We start from the raw sequence: 21,301 nt of genomic DNA on the forward strand, positions 1-21,301 counted from the left end.
ACCGTGTTGGTTGCTTTCTCTGTTCCTCTTTTGGAGTCTGGTAAAAGCTTACTCAACTTGAACTATGCAAACAATATAGCATCTCTTACGTGAAGCATTACTTCAACCCCTACAAGCAGAAAAATATGTTCTCAGCTAAAGCACTCTAGTCATGCTATGGTTTCAGAGAATGGTGTTGGTATTTATAAATTAATTAATTAGTTAATTAATTAATAGTAAAAAAGAAAAAGAAAACAATTCTAAAACCTCAAACTCTAATACCAGGGCTAGGGATGTACACTGATCGTGTTAGCACTTGCCTAATGTGCGCAATGCCCTGAGTTGAAACCTTACTACCACAATGACACCAATAACAAAAGCCAACTAACCAACCAACCAACCAACCAAACCCCAAACCCCCAATCAAATCAGTAACAATAAGATCGTGACTTGTAGTATCTACCAATTCCTATACTATGAATCTTTCCCCCATGGCTGATCTGAGGCTAATACTGCAACATTTCTAAACTCAAAGTTTGGAAAAGATGCTTAATGTTAGTTGTGGAAGGTGGGTAGAGGCTTTAGCCACCACTGGAAGTTATAGACAAGGCCTCATCAAAGTTCAAATCTCATGTAGATCGCAGAAGCATTCAGGGGAGGGAGACAGGGAGTGTGTCTTGGTCACCTTTGGTGACTAGTGCCTAATCCTGTGTTTGATGTGTGGTGAGCGCTTGGTATTTTGGTTAAGAACCCTGTTTAGGGGCTGGGGATTTAGCTCAGTGGCAAAAGCGCCTGCCTGGCAAGCGAAAGGTCGTGAGTTCGGTTCCCGGTACCGGAGAAAAACCAAAAAAAAAAAGAACCCTGTTTAGTTAGCTGACACAATAGCGAAGATCTGTCAAGTATCTATTATATGGTATTATATGGGTGGTTACTGCATCTCTCCATGGACTAACTCAAAGTCTGGCTCTTTAGAGGTGGACAACTGTGAATGTCCTGGAACAATCATCACACAGACAGAGCACCCTAAGCACAACTACTCAGGTACGTGCAAAACAAGTGTATATACATAACTGTCTTTATTCTGGGAACAGGGGCAGGGATCTGAGGACTTCTGTATCAAGGCCTTTCTGCTCCTTAACTAGTTTGTTTCTCAAGGTCTGAGATTAACATTCATATAAAGTGCAACTACAACATAGACTGTGGGCCATGGATTCCCACTGGCACAGGGAAAGATTATACAAGGGAATTTGCAATGATTGCTGCAAAAAAAAAAAAAAAAAATCAAGCACCTAGAAATATATCAGGCTAGACTTGAGCTGTGGCTGTTTGCATAGTTCATGACACTGATGCCCAGAAACACAGCTGAGAGTGATGTTTTTTTAGTTTGAAAGCCCATGGGAATGACTGGTACATAAGACACTGGTGTCTGTGAGCATGGGAAGGAAGGAAATGAGACATGAGTGCTGCAGAGCAGGACGAGCAGCTGCGGCACACACTGTCCTGCCCTTGCCTTTGCTTCCTCTGGTTCTCACTTGGCTTTGGACCAAGGTTTGGGGCTGTGATGAAGGCTTTGTGATCCTTATGACTAAGTGGACTGAAAGACAGAAGATGCTCCTCACTGTGTGGATGGGTTTGTGTCAAGTGGTTGACAAATTGGCATCAAGTGTTTGCTTTTTTGTGTCCACGGTGGTTACACAGGACGGGATTTGGCCAAAATTGGTCGCTTGGAACAAGAAGTTCCTTTGACAAAGGTTTAAAGAGGTTTAAACAAATGGTTTAGATCTCTTTTTAAAGTGGTTTAAAGCTGAGTTTAAACCTCCTCACACTCTCAACTTTTCCAGAGAGGAGATGCTAGGGACAAGCATCTTTTCTCCTCTCTGGAAAAGTTGAGAGTGTGAGGAGGTTTAAACAAATGGTGTAAAGAGGGCAAAGCTAGACATTCTAAGAAGTAAGATGAGAAACAAGAAAACAGAATTCAGTCCTTGTAATCCCTTATCTGGCAACATGAGTTTGATAGTCACTGAAATGGTCTTTGCTTTCATTTCCTTTTTTGACCCTGATTCTTGCATCTCTATCAATATATTTCTCTGGCTTCAGCATCTCCTAATTTCAGGAGTCCAGTTGTCTGAAGATGTCCCTGTTGAACTTCCTTGCTATAGAAAATCTCTGCTGCTCTTGTATGTCATGCACATGTAAGTATGGATTTAGCTGATACACTATCTCTACCTGTGACATTAAAAATACCCCAACAGAGGAACTTTTCCAGGCACAACAAGATAAAACCCAGCTCTAAAGCTCAACAAGATGAAATTTGTACCCCTTTACTCTGTTCGTATATAAGTAGCAGCATAAAAAGGAGGTATTTTGAGCTAACTGCATATGGTACAACTCCTTATTCCTTTTACATATAATGAGAATATATTATTCTCCCACTGCGATTGTCCCTAGCTTGAAACCCTAGCATCTCCTCTCCGGAAAAGTTGAGAGTGTGAGGACCAGGAAGCTGAAATTTTAGTTTAGAAGTCTCTGCAACTAGAACCAAGTTTCTAAAAAAGTGCCATGTTATGTAATTCAGGGGACGGCATGGAAAAGTACCAGCTGGTGTGGAGCTGGAGGCTTTCCTGCCTCTGACTCACTCGGGCACAAGTACTTGAATTAAGATGCATCTCAGAAAAGGCAAACAAAAGCCATTCATTCTCTAGGGCTTTGTGTTTATTGTCAGGAGTTGAGATGTTACCATGGGACGGAGCCTGGCCCGGCACAGTTCTTGGGCCCCTCGAGGCAGCTTCCAGGGCCTCCCTAGTCTCACAGCCATTGCTCTGTATCTCGGAGTCCACACTCCCACCAGGACGAGGCCTCTGACAGTCCCAGCTGGCTTTCCCAGGTCAACATGTGATGTCTGCGTCCTGTGGCCTTGGGACCTGCTCTGGATTGCAAAGTATTATTAATTTAAAAAGTAGACATATTCTTGTGGTTGTGTCAGCTAACAAACAGGGCTCTTTAAAAACTAACACAATGCTTTTTTAATTAAATTTTTATTTCCTGGGTAGATGTCTGAAGTACAGAGTGATTACATTCCTCACGGGGAGTGCCCTTTTCATCCCTTTCCTCCCTGCCCTCCAGCTCTTGGTCCCTTTCCCTTTTGCAAAAGATTTATCTCCCTATTTCTTGTTATTTATCCTTTATTTTGCTCTTTATTTATATCTTGGGTTTCTTGGGTAGGAGAAATCATTTAAGCATGTGTGCCTCATCTATTTTGTTTAATATTATGGTTTCAAGGTACATCAGTTTTCCTAAAAAATGGTTAGCATAATGTCTTAAAACAGTGCAAGACAAAATCTGCTACTGTATCGGGAATGCAAGCTGGACCCGGCAAGGGACGCTTTGGGCCCATGGTATCTGTGGGTTGCAGGTCGCCTTTGGCTGGAGAGCTCTTCTCCTCTCTTAAGAGGCTGGTGTGGAAGAAGAGCCTGTTGGGTGTTGTGGAGCTGCCCCAGGAGTTGAGAGAAAGTCAGCCTGCTGTTTTTGATGTAGTGTCCTTGAAGGAACTGGTTTATCACAGTTTTTCCTTCACAGGAAGAGCTAGAACATGGGGGGAAGGTGGGGCTTTCAGGCCTGGGATGGGCTCAGGGATGACAGTGCCTTACATTAAGGTCATGAATGCAAAGCGGTGCTCTGAGGCCTGGGTTTATGGGGTGGGGTGCAAGCCCTGCTTGATGATACTTCACAGGAGAGTCCTGCCTTGCATCATGGGAATGCAGGGAGAGAGATGCATTTTGAATTTACTATTTAAGTAGGAAATAACTTCTCCTACCAAGAGAAAACTAATCTGCCTTTCATCCCCTGCGCTGGTGCTCTGGCCATGAGAACACAGCCCGGTGCCCTGGACTGGAGAGGGGTGCAGAGCCACTGTTCACCAGCCTCAGCTACTGCCCCTGTTTCACTTCTCCATTCAGGAAGGGCGCAAATGTTCATGGCGGCCCCCTGCTGGACTGTGAGCAGGAGGAGGATGAGGCAGTCTTCCTCTCCATGCAGCTTCCCGCCTATAGGAGGAGCTGGAAAACCTCTGAGATACAAGTTTGTCTGAGGCCTGAAAGCCAAGGGAGAGAGCCCAGAAAGCACAAAGGAAAGAGGAGGTAGCGCTCTTTCCTACAATTCTGTTAGCGAATGTGGATGTGCAAACCTCAGCAATGGTGTGAGGCATCTTCTTCTTCCCAGGAGCCACGCCCAGAGCCTCTGAGATGCTCAGATCACTTGAGGGCTGCAGCAGGCCCTTGGGGAGCCCTTGTCTTCCAGCACACCCGTGTCCCACATGAAGCTGAGTATGTATAAAGGGACGCCCGGGAAAACCTGGCCGTGCACCTAGGCTGAAAAACCGCAGCCAGTTACTTGTTCCTGTGCCGGTCACCTTTTCACTGGACAGATCAAATCAGAATTTCTAGGGTCCAGGTGTCTGTATCTTGAAGCTCCCCAGGAGATTCCAGTACAAATGGGGAATGATTAACAATTACTGCAAATCTCTTATTCTTCGTAGGTGGGAGAACGACGGGTCAGCTCTCTGGTGGAATTGCCCTTTTATATACTTAGAGATATTCCTGAGTCACTCTTCAACATTTTCCTGCTCTAGTTTTATTCTTCATTTTTGGGTATCTTTGCCGTGGTTGAAATTTGTGCTTTGTCATCTGTTGACCCAAAACTCTCCACATCTCTCTCAAGTCACAGGAAAAGGAAGGAAAAAGTCTCCCAGACACTGTCCATTGTAAATTCTAGTGGAAATTTTTCTTCACCTGTGTTATATGACTTTTCCTTTAATATAATCTCAGGTACTGGCTGGTTTTCTATAGAATCATGCCCTGCTTTTTATAACGCCATTCATTTATAAAACAGTATGGAAAATGGCATTTACGGTGCTCACTAGTGGATGGTCACCTGAGTCCCTCATGTGCATTTCAGAAGATGTACTGTCCATAGGGTTATACTATAACCTATGACTAATTTTTGCTAAATGGTAACTATGCCTACATGAAAGGTACCAGTTTATGTCCAGAGAAGTCCATCTAGATCTTCAGAACAGAATTTCAGAGCTGGAAGAGAACAAAGAGGTCATATGGCCTAGTATCTTATTCTACATACAGGGAAACAGGATGTAAGTCACAGAAAGAAAGTGGTAGGAATGAGATTCCAACTCAATTCTTTTAATTTCCAGCCCAGTGATATTTCCACTATAATAAATGTCACTTGGGCTTCAACTGTTAACGACCATGCCCTAATCCACTTTCTACACACTGCTATTTTGGGACCTGGCCAAACCATGCATGATTTGAGGCCCAAAAGTCACCCACAATCTCTGGCCTTTGTTTAACCACTGTTAAATAAGGTGCTTCACTTCATCTGCGTGAATAATTACAGGTCTGTGAATGAAGGATGTAAGAAATATTTCTCATCCCCAAACCCCACCTATTATAAATAAAATACAAGGAAGTGCTTAAAATATGAATACAGCTAATCAATCATCCATCTGTCTTAAAAGGCTCTTAATCCAACAAATGTGCTATAGTTAAGAAAAGTAAAACCATACATATGTTACTTTAAATACAGTTTCACACACACACAAAATCCCTTGGCATATCTATACATTGTTGAATATTTAACATTTTCTAATGAGATCCCAAGTCTTGCCATTACTTCTACTAGTTTATAATACAAATTTTATATCTTATGTCATCTGTGGAGACTAGTGAATGTTCTATTTGAAGAGCTACAGGGAACAGTAGGAAAACCATGCTACACTTGTTAAAAAATCTAACCTCTATCCAAGTTTAGTGTTTTTCTGGTTTGGGAGAGCCATGCATATCTAATATATTTTGTACTTAGTAAAATTAGCGTAATCTTACTTTGAAATAAATAACACTGTGTACCCAACACCAAACTGCCACGCTGCATTTCCCAAATGGGATTTCAAAAGATGAACCTGCCCCTCTGAGATTTAGGATTCTGACTTTTACTGACAACTCCTGCATCACAAAGGTAGAGGGGGCTCATTTCCACGTGCTCTGAATGGTGAGCGTCAAATCCCTTCCACACGGCTCAGGAGTCTGCTCGTCCACATAGCTTGTCTTTTTGCCTTTGATTCTGCCTTTTTGGTTGTTTTGCTTTTCTAACAGGGAGCTAATGGGCAGCAAAAGTAGACTTGCAAATTTTAAGATGAACTCTGAGTGTCTACACTTTTTAAACATTTAAAAAACACTTCTGACGGACACATCACACTTGTGCGTGTTTTTGAAGCACAACTGATGTGCAGTGAGCAACACAGGCTCATTAGCATACCCAACACCTCACACTTTGCTCATTTCTTTACAGTGCATATGTTCCAGTTCCTTTCTTTTAACTCTTTTGAGACATATAACGATCATTGTTAACCACACTGACCCTGCTGTGCTGTCCAACACCAGGACTTAGTCCTCATATCTCACTGCAGCACTGCTCATCAATGGATCTTCTCTCCTGTGTGCTTCTTACTATCCTCCCATCTCTGATACCCGCTATTCTATCCCAACTTGCATGAGACCAGCTTTCACAGATTCCATTTATGATTGAAGTCATGTTGTGTTTATCTTTCTGTTCCTGGTTTACTCGTCCATTTCTCGTATTTTTCCAGGTTCATCCATGTTGTCACAAAAGATAGGATTTCATGTTTTTTTAAAGACTAAAACTGGAACTCAAATACAAACTAGCAACCTCACCATTGCATACGTACCCAAAAGAAAGGGTATCAATGGGTCAAAAAGACCCCTGCACTCCCACATTCAGTGCAGCAGTATTCCCACCAGACAGGATATGGAATCAACCTAATGTCCATCAACAGATGACTGCGTGAGGGAAATACACTTTAGAGGGCTTGCTGGAGTAAGAATTAGAAGCCTCCTGTAGGTTTCCAAGTGGCCACTCAGCCTGGTTTACAGATCGAGAGCCAGACTCCTGGAAGGAGGCTGCCCATGGGACTGTGGGGGGTCAGTCCAGGTGGTCAGAATTTCCACCTTTGATCACATGGCCACACGAGTCACTGAAACCACAAAAATCTCTGCAGACTGTTATATGAAGCCAAACCTTTGGTAGCCTTGTTAGAATGCTTATTCTTTCTCAGCAAGAAGAGGCGTGGTGAGCAGTACGCCTTTCAATTTTGAACTTGAAGAACTCTGAGTTTTTGAGAGGTGGAGTAATACCCTTTGAAAGCACAGAGCTTTCATTTGCTTTGTCATGGTAAAACAGAATCACAGGATCCTAGCACTGCAGGAATTTGACCTAACTGTGTGGGGAGGAACTGGGAGAAGTTGGAGGATGGCTGATCTACCCAGTGTTACACACAGGTTATCAGTGCCTGTGTGGGGAAGATAGACCGATTATCCTGACTTCTGGTCTCAATTTTCCCACACAACACATGGCCTTTCTTTTGGTTTTTCTCCGGTACCGGGAACCGAACTCACGACCTTGCGCTTGCCAGGCAGGCGCTTTGCCGCTGAGCTAAATCCCCAGCCCCCCCACATGGCCTTTCTTATATTCAAATCGTCATGAACTTCATGAAATGAAGCACCTTCAACTTTATATATCATTGCCCAGGCTGTGTACTTTGAAATCGTCTATGGAAAAAAATGTTACAAAGTTCTGGGGAATTTGTGCGAATGAATTTTCTGCTATTGTAGCCAATAACTTAGTTTATAGAGACAAGTTTTATTCTGACTCACAGTTTTGGAAGTTTCGTCTATAGTCAGTTGGCCCTTTGCTTTTGGGCCTGTGGAGGGGCAGCTCATCCAGGTCCAGTCAATAGCATCCCCCACAAGAACATAAAGTGTGGACCATATGGCTGGGAAGTTGCCTGCCTTTGACTACATCACCATGATGACTATAGTGATTATATTTCCCTAATAATACTATTGGGGCACACAGTCTGTAAATATGTTGTCTCTGAATGGAATATGTAGTCTTTGGATATAGAAATTTGGACTAGTAGATGATTTTAGGATTTCTAGGACATGACTATTGATCTGGGTATGTCAACTTCCCTGGATTAAGAAGCACCTAGCAGATTAGTAGCATGTACTCCTATATATGTCTGGGTGGGTCATGCAGGTGTGGCCTTGGGTGCTCTACTTGGGCCCTTGTCCACTTCTTCCTGGCACCGTTACCCTCTTTTGTACCCTGGCCGCTATGAACTAAACAGCTTTGTTCTGCCACACCTTGTCACCGTGATGTTTCTGCTTTGCAGGCAGCTGAGCATGGACTGAATTCTCCCAAATCACCAACCAAATTAAACCTTCTCTCCTTGAAATTGTAAGTGTCAAGTATTGTGTCAAGCACTGGGGAAGCTGACCAGTACATGGGAGAGTGCTATTGCTTGAAGCTGGAATGTGTGATGTGATAAGCTTCAATTTGGGCTGATTTTGCAAGTGATTACAGTTGACCCTGGGAATTTAGGTAGTAGAACGGGGGTAAGAATAACTTCATAAATTTTGAGTTATGCTTTTATTTTACTTTGGGACCAGGAGAAGAAACATTTATTACTGCAAATACAATTCTATCCTTGCATTGAAAATATAATGTTGCTTGAGCTACACTTTAAAACAAAAACCACTACATGCACATACAACTCAGATCACCTTATTGAAAGGGGCCAGACTGAACTAAATATATACATATGCCTCCCCACTGTCACTCGGTCACACTTCCTGCCACCCTAGGTCCTCAGAAGTGAGAACCGCAACAGCTCTGCTTCCTAATCTCAGTGCCCACTCAGTGGCCTCCTACTGGCCGTAGCTGCTCCCACCACACTCAGACTTGGATGAGGTGTCATGCTGTGAGGTTGGGCTACAGGCTCCCATCTACCACCTGGAGGGCCTGGAGCCTCAGCCTGCAGGTCCAGGTGAGTCAGTACACAGGAGGGGTGCAAACAACCTGGGTGCAGGTTTGTGCTGCTAGCCTTGATGCCCCCCTGTGAGGCAGGGGATGGAGAGCAGTGTGACTTCCCATCCCTTCCCTGCTCATCTCTTTCCTGCCCCCACTTACGATCCGTTCCAGCTACAGTAAAGTCATTTGATCTGCTCAAAAATGTCCCTTGTGACCAAACTGTGTTTCTTCTGAAGCTGTGGCCAGCTGGGCACACACCCGTCTTTGCTTTTTCCCTATTGCGGCTTCCCCTCCTACTTCTTCCTGCTCTTGCTGCCCTGTAATTGTACTCACCCTCTCACGGCGTTAGTGCCCGAGATGTGCCTCCAGCTCTGTTTTCTCAGGAGCACGGGTTATTTAAGGATTCGTTGTGAAATTATACCAGGTTTCCAAGTGGAGCTACCAAGGTTGGTTTCCGCTTTGAGCTGAACCTGCCTGTGGACAGTAGAAGTGGCTCCAAGATGGGAACATCCTGGTGTCCTTTGTGGAAACACTGTGCTTTCACCAAGACGGTCATAGTCACAGAGCTTCTGTAGTCCTTGAGCCATTCTTCTCCTTGTACCCCCGCTGTCTTCTCTCACTCATGCTCAGAGGCATTGTCATTATTCTCTTCTCACAAACATGAGAGAGAAGCAGCACAGGCTAAGCGACTTGCTTCAGCCGTGTCACCAGTGAGTGGCTGATCCAGGACTCAAGCCCAGGTGATCTGTCTCTAGGGCCACATTCCTCTCTGCCACAGTTTCCTCTTTCCCCCTTGGTGTGAATTCCAGGTCTGCCTCAGAATGACCGAGGTTTGGGTAGAAGATTCATCTGTCTGTGTGGTGAGAAATAGGAGCAGCTCACATACGGGGACTGGATGTGACAAGCACTAGGGACGGCTCAGTAGCTGGAACTGGCTACAATTATTCTCTCTAGAGCTTCCTGTCACAGTGAATGGTCACACTCACATCTCTCCTTCTTTTGGTCCCCAGTTTAGCTGGATGCCTCACTAGTGTGGTTAACACAGAAAAGTGCAATGATTCACGAGTGTCCCTTGTCCTAACCTTGAATGGACGGACATGTCTAATTCCCGTCATGGGTGCCTGCTGGCTTCGCACAGGGTCAGGGTGGTTTGTTGTTCATTTTTCCTCTTTGGGGGTGTGGCCTCACAGGGACTTAGTGAGCAGTCTGCAGCAAGGCCACCTCAAGCCAGTGACAAGCATAACTGATGTCACAACAAGTGGAGGGTGACTTTACACCCAGAAATCTAACAGGTGACTCCATGGGCTTGCAGGTGGAAGCGGCCAGCTTGAAGACATGCTGAGGTTTAACTGGGCAGGGGGTGGGGCACATCACTCCTGTGATATGCTCCTCTGGTGGAGACCACTATGAAGTGGCTCTGAGCAGGATTTAATATCATCCAGTTGGCTTTTCATGTTTACGTGGGAGTTATCCGAAGCTTAGGCACCTTGTCTAAAGATGGGCAGTTGACTCATAGTAAATAAACTGCTATGGGTCACTGGTCACTGCTGAGGCCTGTATTGGCCTGTCAAGCTGTGATGCCTCAAAGGACAAGATAAGGCCAGAGCTGAGCACGTTTGGCTCCAACCCCAGTTATTTACAAGGAGACTGCAGCTGTAGACTCCACACTCTTACGATAAATACCAACCTAAAGATAAGACAGTTCTCCTGATTGACATAATTTACTACTTGGGAAAATTCTCCCAATGTCCTGCGAGATTCCCACGTTTTCTTGAGTATCCTCTCCTTTGTTTGAAAACCTAATAAATACAGGCCGTCCAGAGCAGTCTTTGGCTAACTCAGAGAATACTGAAGCTGTAAGAGAGTTAGTCCCTGCTGGAGCCCTAAAATCATTACATTGTAGCATTTATTTAAGCCTTTGCCGTCCCCTTGCTTGGGAGATGGCGGGCCTGATCAGCCTGCAATGACTTAGGGTTATTTAACCCAGCTTCCTATACTCCTCTCCCTCCCAGTGTCTGCTCTCATGGATGTGAGAAAAACAACTAGAATGTTACACTCGTAGAGATCTAGCCAGGTGTGGTGATGCAAGTCTGTAACCTCAGCACTCTGGGAGACTGAGGCAGGAGGATCACAAGCCCAGCCTTGGCAATATAGCCACTTAGTGAGACTCTCTTTCAAAATAGAAAGAAAAGAGAAAGAAAGAAAGAAAGAAAGAAAGAAAGAAAGAAAGAAAGAAAGAAAGAAAGAAAGAAGAAAGAAAGAAGAAAGAAAGAAAAGAAAAAGAGAGAAAGAAAGGAAGGAAGGAAAGAAGGAAGGAAGGAAGGAAGGAAGGAAAAAAGGAAGGGAGGAAGGAAGGAAGGAAGGTGGGGATGTAGCTCAGGGCAAAGGCCCTCCGAGGGCCAGAGTTTGGCTACAGCTCTCAGCTCCAGGGGTCTCGGTTGCCCTTCTGGAGTTTTCCCTGTTCTATCTGGGCCTGTTGTGTAGGGAACTCAGTGTAGGGAACAGAACCCACACCTGGCGGCTGAGTGAGGCAGGCAGATGTTAAACAAGCAACGTGGAAGACTCTGGCTCACTTGGGTGACTCCCAAGGTCCCGTGGCTCTCTGAAGTGGGAGCGTTCTCTCCAGTCTCGGAGCCTCCTCGCTCATGAAGAAGACTCAGCGGTTCCTGGCATCCAAGAGTTCACAGGAATCTACCCCACTGGCTGGGGCGTTTCCTTCACCTGGCTTTGCTCCACAGAACCACCCAAGGCAGAAGTCAGGCTGGGGGCCTCTTTACTTCCTGTCCCCTGCTGGTGGTGGTTGTTTGTTTGTGGGGAATGGGGGGAATATTTAGTGACTGGAACTTTTTCCTCCATGGAGCTTCCACTGAGTTGGTCTCTGACATGTGCTGAATGTGGCTGCCCTCTGGCTTCTGTCCTGGCCTCTTCTCCGCCATCGGCTTGGTGCTACCTGGTGCTTGCCTCAGGGAGCAGGATGCTGAGCCCAGCAACCCCGTCCCCACAAGGGCTACAGTGGGTTTCTCAGCCAGAGTTGTTCCTGCAGCTTTCTCTCTCAGGCTTATCTGTTTTTGTGCCTTCCAGGCCTCCATAGTGGACAGTATGCACCACCAGGAGGCTCATTCCTGTTCCCAACACCAACTGAGGACTTCTCCTGCCAGACACGGGATGGGATGCCACAGACGCACTGGTGGGACTCCTTGCTTCATGAGGAAGAAGGAAAAAGTGGAAAGGATGCTGTGTGGTGTACATATGTACATGCACACACAGAGAAGCACACACATACACAAACTCGTAGACAGATACAGAGACATGCAAACATGCACATATAAACACATCACACAATGCAGACACACATACATTCACGTATACATTCATGCACCCGAATGTACATAAACATACTGTTAGTCTACTTCTGTTGCTGTGACAAAATACCTGAGATAGATGAATTCAGAGGAGGAAAGACTTAGTCTGGCTCACAGTTTATGAGGCTGCAGTCCATGGTCACTTGTTCCAATTGCCCAGGAGCTGTAGCAAGGCTGCACATCATAGAGGCAATGCACAATGGGGCAAAGCTGCTAATCTCATGGTAGATAAGAAGCAGAAGAAAGAGAGGGGAAGGGGTGAGCATCCCAATGTCCCCTCCAAAGGCATGCCCCAATGACCCTACTTCCTCCTTGATTCCACCACCTCCCAGTATGCCACAGGCCGGTGACCAAGCCTGTAATACATGACACATCCAGATTCAAACTACAACACGCACCCAAAGGGAAAAAAGGATTAGAGGGTTGGAGATTTAGGGATTTACAAGCTTCAGTACAGATGGAAAATTTTGAGATTGTAAGAACTAGAAAGGATTAAATAGAAACTTAAGGTCAAAACATAACATGAGGGAAATAATAGAGGAAAATTTTCCAGTTTAAACTTTGAGGAGAAAAAAATTTAGGACAGACAAAAGAACCACATGTGGATTGTGTGGTAAAGAAATCTTTTTAAATTTTAATTTTTCTCAATATACATATTTATTCCAAATTTAAAGGGTCATCTAGTTATACAAGGTTTATGTTTTAAAATAAAAGAAAAAACCTAGGATTTCCCCTACCCTTCTTGAGGAAGTAATCAGTTACATTGTTTTTATCATTTATTGCTACTTTTATTTTTCATCTTCTACCCCATTATTTGATTTCCCTCCATGGAGCAGAGGTTTCTGTTCTCTCTTATCACCTTCTCACCAGGCATTCACAGCTTTCTCATGCTTTGGCCTCCCAAGTTTAATCAGATTAGTGTTTTATATTACTTTAGTAATGCAAAGCTGAGTCATACAGTCTACTGTATTAGTTATTTATTTCCATGTAACAAATTCTCATATCATTTAGCAACCTAAGACAATAAACATCTTCATCTCCCTGTGTCTTTGCTCAGGAGTCTGGGTGTGGCTTAGCTGGGATCCCTGGCTTAGGGTCTCTGGAAGGTTGCCATGACAGCTGCTGGCCCAGCGCAGGTCCTTAGGATCAGTAGGGGAAGATTCATTTCCAGGCACCTCCCCTTCCCCCGGCCTCAGACCCCTCACTGGCTATGGGCTAGAGATATCAACTCTCTGCAGCCTGGCCTTTCCTTAGGGTAGCCCACAGCATGGCAGCTGGCTTTTCCCCAAGTGTGGGTGGGAGAGAATATGATGAAAGTTTGTCCTTTTGTCATTTAATCTTTTTATTTGTCCTTTAACTTCTTTTTTTCTTTCTTTATTTTTTGACTTTTTGAGACAAGGTCTCGCTATGCACTTTGCAGATCAGGTTGGCCTTGAACTGACTTTACAGCCCAAGCTGGCCTTGAACTGCAATGATCCTCCTGCCTCAGCCTCCCAAGTGCTGGGATTATAGGCTTGTGCTACCATGCCTGGCTTTTGTCAGAAGTAACACTCCATCACTTTCTGATGGAAGGACATGAAATTTGTGTGCTAATTGTTGAGAGAATTGGTGTATATTTATGTTATTGTTTTTCATCATAAAATATGCTTCCATTTACTTAGAATGTTTTAGTTCCTTTAAACAGATTTTACAGGTTTCTTTCTATGAAACCATTCCTGTTAATTTGTTGGACATTTTTTCTTAGTATAATGTCATGTAAACTTTTTCCTGTAAGGGAGGTGGGCATATGGTCTGCTTAGCTCTGCCACTGTAGTATAAAAGGAGCCATCCACTCGACAATACTTAAGTTAATAGATGTGTTTGTGTTCCAATAAAACTTTATTCACAAAATAATGGGCAGTGAACTGAACTGGAGTACTTGGGCTGCGGTTTATTGATTCCTGATTTAGGACATCCTTCATAGAGAAGGCCTGCTAACCTGAAAACACAAGAGCAAGGGCAGATCTTGGTTTAGTTGTCTCAGGGGCATTTCACTGGCTCTGAGGTCTGAAAGTTGTTTTGAAAAATGCTTTAATCTATCAGTTTCCCCACTGCATATTTGACTTGTGACATGCATCAGATCTTATTGCATTTACTTGTATTCAGGTCTGTCCCTCTAGTCTGTAAAATCTCTTAGGGCAGTGCCTATGCTTCACCTATATGTGACTTCCTTGACACACTGGCACGAGGTGGACAATCAATATGTATTAGTTAAATGAATTAACAAAGATGCAGGAAGAAATGATTTCTTCAAGTACATGAGACAAGGAAGCTGCTCCCATCATCTATGTAGTTATCAAACTCTGATTAGTTTCTGTGAAGGTGCCTTTCTGCCTATTCCTTATTTTTTGTGAGAAATGGGATTCAGCAGGAGCCTGCTTGATTTTGACTTGAATAGACTGCGGGTCTTCACTGCCTGCAGTGTGTCTGCAGTCAGCGGCACCGTGACTCTGCGGAGTGTGCACTGATTCATTGTGCAGACAGCGCACCACGTATAGCTTGAGACCTGGACCCAGATCAGTCACTTTGGTACTCTCCAATCATCTTCAGCAAAAGTGGGGAAAAATCATAATCTCGATCCCAAAACAGTGCAGGAAAGACCAAAAGCCATGAGCTTCCTGACTGTCAGCTTCGGTGAGCAGCACCAAGCCGCCTCCTGACGGTGAGTCCAACTTGGAAGCTCAGACTCAGTCTCACATGCCAGGGCATCTGTCCGATCAGATGCACATCACAGATGCATGCAGCAAATTGTCAGAACCGGAGCACACACTGGGCAATCTGTCGAATTAGATGAGCTTAGCCCAGGCACTGTTTGGGAGAAGAGCAAGTTACAGATACAAACCCAGGAGGAGAAATCAAGCCCACGTTGCTACCAAAAAGTGAGACAATTTACGATCTATTTTCTCAAAATCAAATTAGAATAAGAATGTTTGAGAGACATAATTTGAGAATTTTTTTTCCAGACACATATATTCCACTCCTTTTTATGAATAGTCCATGAGGGTCTTCCACAAGCTAGGATGTTCATATCACTGAGCAGCTAGTTCTGAGTGCCTTGCATTGAGTTTATTTTTCAGAAGTCATTCTTTTGCTTTCTCTGCTCCCACATTTTTTCCTCATCATGACAGAAGCCTACAGTGCTTCCTCAGTGTTCTCTATCAGTAAGATGCAAGCAGACAGCCTGGCAAGCGCAAGGTCGTGAGTTCGGTTCCCGGTACCGGAGAAAAACCAAAAAAAAAAAAAAAAAAAAAAAAAGATGCAAGCAGACAGAATGGAATTCTCAAGCACTAAGACCTCCTGCCTCAAGGGACAAAAGAAATTAGTAGCTAATTAAAATCATCCAATAGCAAATAGCTACTGTTGATGTCATCTCTCCTGGCAACATAAATACTAATAGTATCATACTTAAAATGGTTAGTACATTTGAAAGATCACCTCTAAGTACTAGAGTGCAACAATTAACTCCCTTTGTCTTCAGCCAGGTTTTAACATCTTGACTAAAAATGTCCTTTTTTCCCATCAAGAGTTGACATATTTTTTAAAACAAGTTTTATTGAGATATAATTCAATAAATAACATAATTCAGTGTTTTTCATATACTTAGAGCTGTACAATTACCACTATCTTCTAATTTTAGAACATTTCATCACCCACAAAAGAGTCTCTGTCCATTAGCACTCACTTCCCATTCTGTCCCCAGCCCTTGAAACTCCTAATAAACATCTTAAACATCTTATCTCATAGGTCTGGTTTCTTTTTTTTTTTTGGTATCAGGAATCAAACTCAGGACCTTGCACTTGCCAGGCAGGTGCTTGTGCTGCTGAGCTCTATCCTCAGCCCCATCTTATCTCATAGATTGCTTTTAGTAGGCATTTCATATAAATGGAATCATGTAATAGATGATCTGTCGTGACTTTCTTTTTCCTCTTAGCTTAATATTTTTGAGGCTTATTTGTATTACATCATTTGTACTTTATTCTTTTTTTATTGCTGAATAGTATTCTGTTGCATGGATATACCACATTTGTATATTGAGTTATCCACTAATAAATACAGATGCCTATATAGTTTTTGGCTATTACAAGTAAGTTGCAATGAAACTCTGCATGAATTTTTGTGTAGGTGTATGTTTTCATTTTAATTGTGTAGATAACTATAAGAAGAATTGGCAAGTCATATGGAAAGTGTATGTTTAACATTTAGCTGCTAACTTATTTTTCAGTCGTTGCATCAGTTACATTTCTATCAGTAACGAATGATGGTTCTAATTTTTCAGTGTCCTTGTCCACATGCACTTGTTATTTTTATTATAGCCATCCAATCTTCCAATGTGTTGATTATTTAATTTCTTGATGGTATTCATTGAAGCATAAACTTTTAAAATGTTGATGAAGTAAATTTATCACTTCTTTTCTTTTATCATCTGTTGCTTTTTTTGGTTTAATGTCTGAGAAATCCTTGACCTAACTTGAGGTCATAAAGATTCACTTTTATATTTTCTTTCAAGAATTTTATCATGTTGCGTTTTATATTTGGGTCTGCAATCCATTTTGAGTTAACTTTTGTGCATGATATGAGGTCTAAATTAATTATTTTTAATGTGACTCTCTGGTGGTTCACTGTCCTTTGCTGAAAAGGCTCTTCCCTTCAAAGTCCTTTGGTACCTTTGTTGAAAATCGGTGACGATAATCAGTGAGCTCTCTTTCATTCCATTAATCTATTCATCTAGTTTTATACCAATACCATTTGTCTTCATTGCTGCAGTAAAATTTGAAATTAGAAAGTGTAAGTCCTCCAACTTAGTTCTTTGAATGATTCTTTAAAAAATAAGAGGTTGATTGTCACATAAATTGACCACATTTGAAGACATATTTAGATTTTTGAAGCTTTCAGAAGTTAGCCAGTTTTCTTTAGTGAATGTCAAAAAGTTTTACATGACAAACCGCTCGACATGTTTTCATACACATTTGTGATGGGCACAAGTCAGCCTTCACTGGTGGTTGAAACCTTGCAGTCTTATTGCAGAAGTGTGATTCGTTCAATCAACGTTTGCCTGTAATTTTCTCCCTGGCATTGCCTGAGCTACATGTTTGGAGGAGAATGATAAATGAGACACGATCTCTGCTTTCAAGATGCTCACAGTCCTGTGAGTTGAATTTCTGGAGATTTAGAGTCGAATTTCTAGAGACTGTCAACTTAAATTCCTTCACATTATGGACATGAAAAAAAAAACCTAGAGAGAGGCAGAGATTTGGGTGAAAGTGCTAGCATCCACGCAAGTAAATAACTGTCAGCACAGGCTCTTGCACATAGTAGGCCTTCAATAAATATTTGCCATGATTTGCATACTAGAGGATGTGCATTTACCCATGACCTCATAAACTCGCATGTGAAGAATGTGCTCAATCCCCTTCTGCGGATGGGATTTCACATTTAAAGCTTCTTTTGTGCTCCCTGCGAGCCCTCGGGCTATCGACGGGCTTTTGGCAGAGCTGCCCTGCTGAGCCCAGCAGCCTGTGCCCTGGAGCCTGCACCCGCCCTAGCTTTCCTCTCCCCATCCTCTTTTTTATACTAGCTGTCTTGAGACCGGTTGAACCCACACCCGGAAGTCCTGCCCGAGTCATGAGATGAGGAAGGGAAGAAACAAACTGCAGAGAGAGCAGAGTGGGAGGCGGCCGGAGGGGGAGGGGTGGAGGAAGTTTGACCTCATGTGGTTTAAATGGCTCAAACATGGTTCAGTTCATTAGTTCAAGCAATTCAGACTTTCGGGAAGCCGGGCCCTTCCCCTCAAAGTCATTTGTTTAGTCCTGTCTGGTGGACTTGGCCACTTCCCCAAACTCATGAACAAACAGTTTTCTAGGTGGAGCAGGGCCATTTCTGCCAGGTAGGCAAGCAATTCTAAGGGCCCAGCGGCCGGCGTGGGTTAAACTGTCACTGGAGTCGAGTCATCGGTTGTGAGAAATGCTTGGCACTGATGGGAGGGGTACCAAGTGTAGTTCGAGGGAGGACTGTCAGCTTCCGTGTTCTCTGGCGCTTATGGGGCAAATAAATTTGGATAGGTAGCAAGGTTAGAGGCGCACCAGGATGGAAAGTGAAAGCCAGGTCAAGGTTAAAAGCAGGAACTGGACCAGACAGCCTGGGTTAGATTTGGGGCTCTGTTACAGAGCAGATGGAGACATTGGCAGCGTACACATTTCTTTAGCTAAGTTTCCTCAGTGACTCCAAATTTTCCAAATTGCTGTCTGTCTTTCTGATCCTGCACTCTCGAAGCACAGAAACTTCTGTGCGTGTAGTTGCTGTTATTGATGTATTTCAGGATTAGAAGACTTGGGTCACATAGCAGGTGGTTATTAGACATTTGTTGGGTATGGTTAGTAACACAACCGACCTTCCTAACAATGGGGTTGTGAGGAAGAAGAAACAGCTTGGTACTGTGGTGTGCCCAGCCCTGGGCAGCCTGCCCTGAACGACATCGCAGCAGAATGAACGCTGCATCAGTACGCTAGCTGCGCGTCCAACATCTCAATTGGCGTAGGAAAATGCTGCTTTTCAAATTTGCTGGAGTAACGACCAATAATGTTTTTCTCCAGCAAAAATTAACGATAAGGCTCATTTTAGCCGGTCAATTATATAGCTCTCCTCCATGTAAAATTTTTACTCATTTAAGAAGCACATTAAAAATTATCTCCTATGTGCCAGTTGCCATCTCAGATCCTACGAGCAATGGCCGTAGTTCCTGCTGCTCCAGAACTGACCGTGGACTCTGTCCCTGGAGGCCATAGCTAAGTGGATGGCCTCATGACTTGGATGCAGGGCTCATTATAATAACTGGATTTACATCTGTGTAGCTCTTTGCTGCTGTTTGAGAGGATTTTTTCACTGATCGGTTTATATGGTCTGAACAGTTACTCGATGAGTGAAACGGTTCAAGCACACGTCAATTCCTGCGTTTCTCATGTTTCTCTGTCTCCCCCTAGTGACTCCAGCCCCAAACTGCTATCACACGTAGTACAGGTAAGATGCTCTGTATAAAGTGCTGTGCGAATGTGTGTGTGTGTGTGTGTGTGTGTGTGTGTGTGTGTGAAACAGTTGGCAATTCCTGAAAGAAAATACAGATTATACAAAGAAGCTGAGCCTTATCTGCCCCTTTGCTCCTCCCTTCCCTTCCTCCCTTCCCCTTCACATGGAACATTGTACAAACAGCAAGGACACACAGATAAAATCCTGGCCCCGCATTTCCCACAAAGGATGCCTGGCAGACACAAAGCGGATGTAAGATTCAAAGTGGAGGGGCAGCAGCTGCCCTTGCTGTTTCCAATCTTCGCCGTGTAAATGAGGTAAAACGTGTGTATTCCTGAGACTCCTGTGAAAAGAAGTCTTGTTAATTCAGTATCTCACACTGCCTTATAGCTCAGCTACACTAGTTCTTTTTTTCTCTCCTTCCCGTTTGTCTCTTTTTTCTCTCACTTGACTCTTCCCCTTCTCCCGTGGTGCTCTTTAGGTTTTATCTACTCTGCCCACCAGCACCTCAGCTGCCAGGCATGGCATGGTGCGCTGTGCAGTTCTGTTGGTTGCTCTCAAGCCTGAAGAGGGGAAGCATTATTTCCCTCTGTGCTGGAACATCCAGTTTCTAGCAATCTGCACATCGCTGAATACTTAGAGTTGGGGTAGGACAGGAGTCAGGCTTTTAAATGACCCTGCATTCCAACAAACACTAAGGAGTTTGATGCCGGCATCTCAGTCAAAACAATGCAAGGCCATGGGGCAGATGACATGTTCTACTTAGAACCCCAAGTGAAGGAATAGGGCTCGGAATGTAAGAGCTGGAGTGGAATGATTTGGACCTCCAGTATCTGTGGGGTCTAGCTCAGCATCCAGGACCTCATCACCACTCTGCTGCCTCTTGGACACGGCCACCATCCCTGATCATGAGCTCTTGGCCCTCCTCACCTTCGTGGGTCTCAGATGAGGCATTTGCTAACCATGGAAACAATGCTACTTTCCATGCCCACGGTTGGAGGGATGCCTAGGAAGGCATTATATGGATGTTTCACTTAACTGGTGGGATCTGGTTGAAGGGAGGGCATAATGGGGGTGTGACTTTAGGGACTATATCAGACAATTTTAATCTATGTACTGCTTATTCTTGCTCTTAGGTACAATGTGTTGCAATGAAGTGTGTACTTCTCGTATGGAAGTGGAAAAGCTAAAAGCCTGGATGATGACAATTGATATTTGTGTTACCCGGGCCTGGGGTATGGTGTGTACTTAATAATTTCTTGTTTTAAGAATGAATGAAAGAATGAATGTGTCTTAATTACTTTTCTTATTGTTGAGATAAAACATCAGATACCCACTGTTAGAGGAGGAAAGGTTTACTTTAGCTCACAGTTTGTAGAAGTTTCAGTCCATAGTTACCTGGCTCCAAGGCAGGGTAGCACACTAGCGGGGCATCATAGAGTAGAAATAATCATGGCAAAACAGGCAGGGGATATCAAAGCAGCAAGCAGCAGCAGCAGCAGCAGCAGCAGCAGCTGCAGCTGCAGCAGCAGGTACAGAGGCAATAGCAAGGAAGCCTCCTTTTGTATGCTATCCAGGCTATATCATTCCCAGGAGTATCACTCCCATAATTTGCTGGCATTACTGGGAAGTAATGAAAACAATAGTTGGGACCAGATTGAGTGGTGTGTGACTTTAGGAACTATAACTGTCTCTGGCCCCTTGTTCTCTGACTGTTTTATTCCTCTCCACTTCCTGGTTGCCATGATATGAACAATTTTCCTCTCCTCTGCCTTTTCTGCCATGATATTTCTGCCTCTCCACAGATCAAAAGCAATGGAGCCAGAAACCACGGACTAAACCCTCTGAAACCAGGAAACAAAATAAACCTTCTCTTCTTTAAATTGTGTATGTCAGGTATTTTGTGCTAGCAATGAAAAGCAGACGTGGTCAGAGTTTTTAATAGCAATAATAATAATAGTAATAATACAGAGTTTTATCTTTCCCTTGCTGCCTTTAAT

At 43.7% G+C, this 21,301-nt stretch overlaps 1 long non-coding RNA gene across 1 annotated transcript; it reads left to right on the forward strand.

Moving 5' to 3' along the window:
- The first annotated feature begins 8,771 nt into the window (after nt 1–8,771).
- LOC106148415 lies at nt 8,772–20,535 on the forward strand. Its single transcript, XR_001233838.1, has 3 exons — nt 8,772–8,896; nt 19,259–19,295; nt 20,438–20,535. It is a non-coding gene; the product is annotated as an uncharacterized LOC106148415 (long non-coding RNA).
- The last annotated feature ends 766 nt before the right edge of the window (nt 20,536–21,301 follow it).

This window comes from Chinchilla lanigera, unplaced genomic scaffold, assembly GCF_000276665.1.
Source record: "Chinchilla lanigera isolate Chin_1 unplaced genomic scaffold, ChiLan1.0 scaffold00020, whole genome shotgun sequence".
Lineage (NCBI taxonomy): Eukaryota > Metazoa > Chordata > Mammalia > Rodentia > Chinchillidae > Chinchilla > Chinchilla lanigera.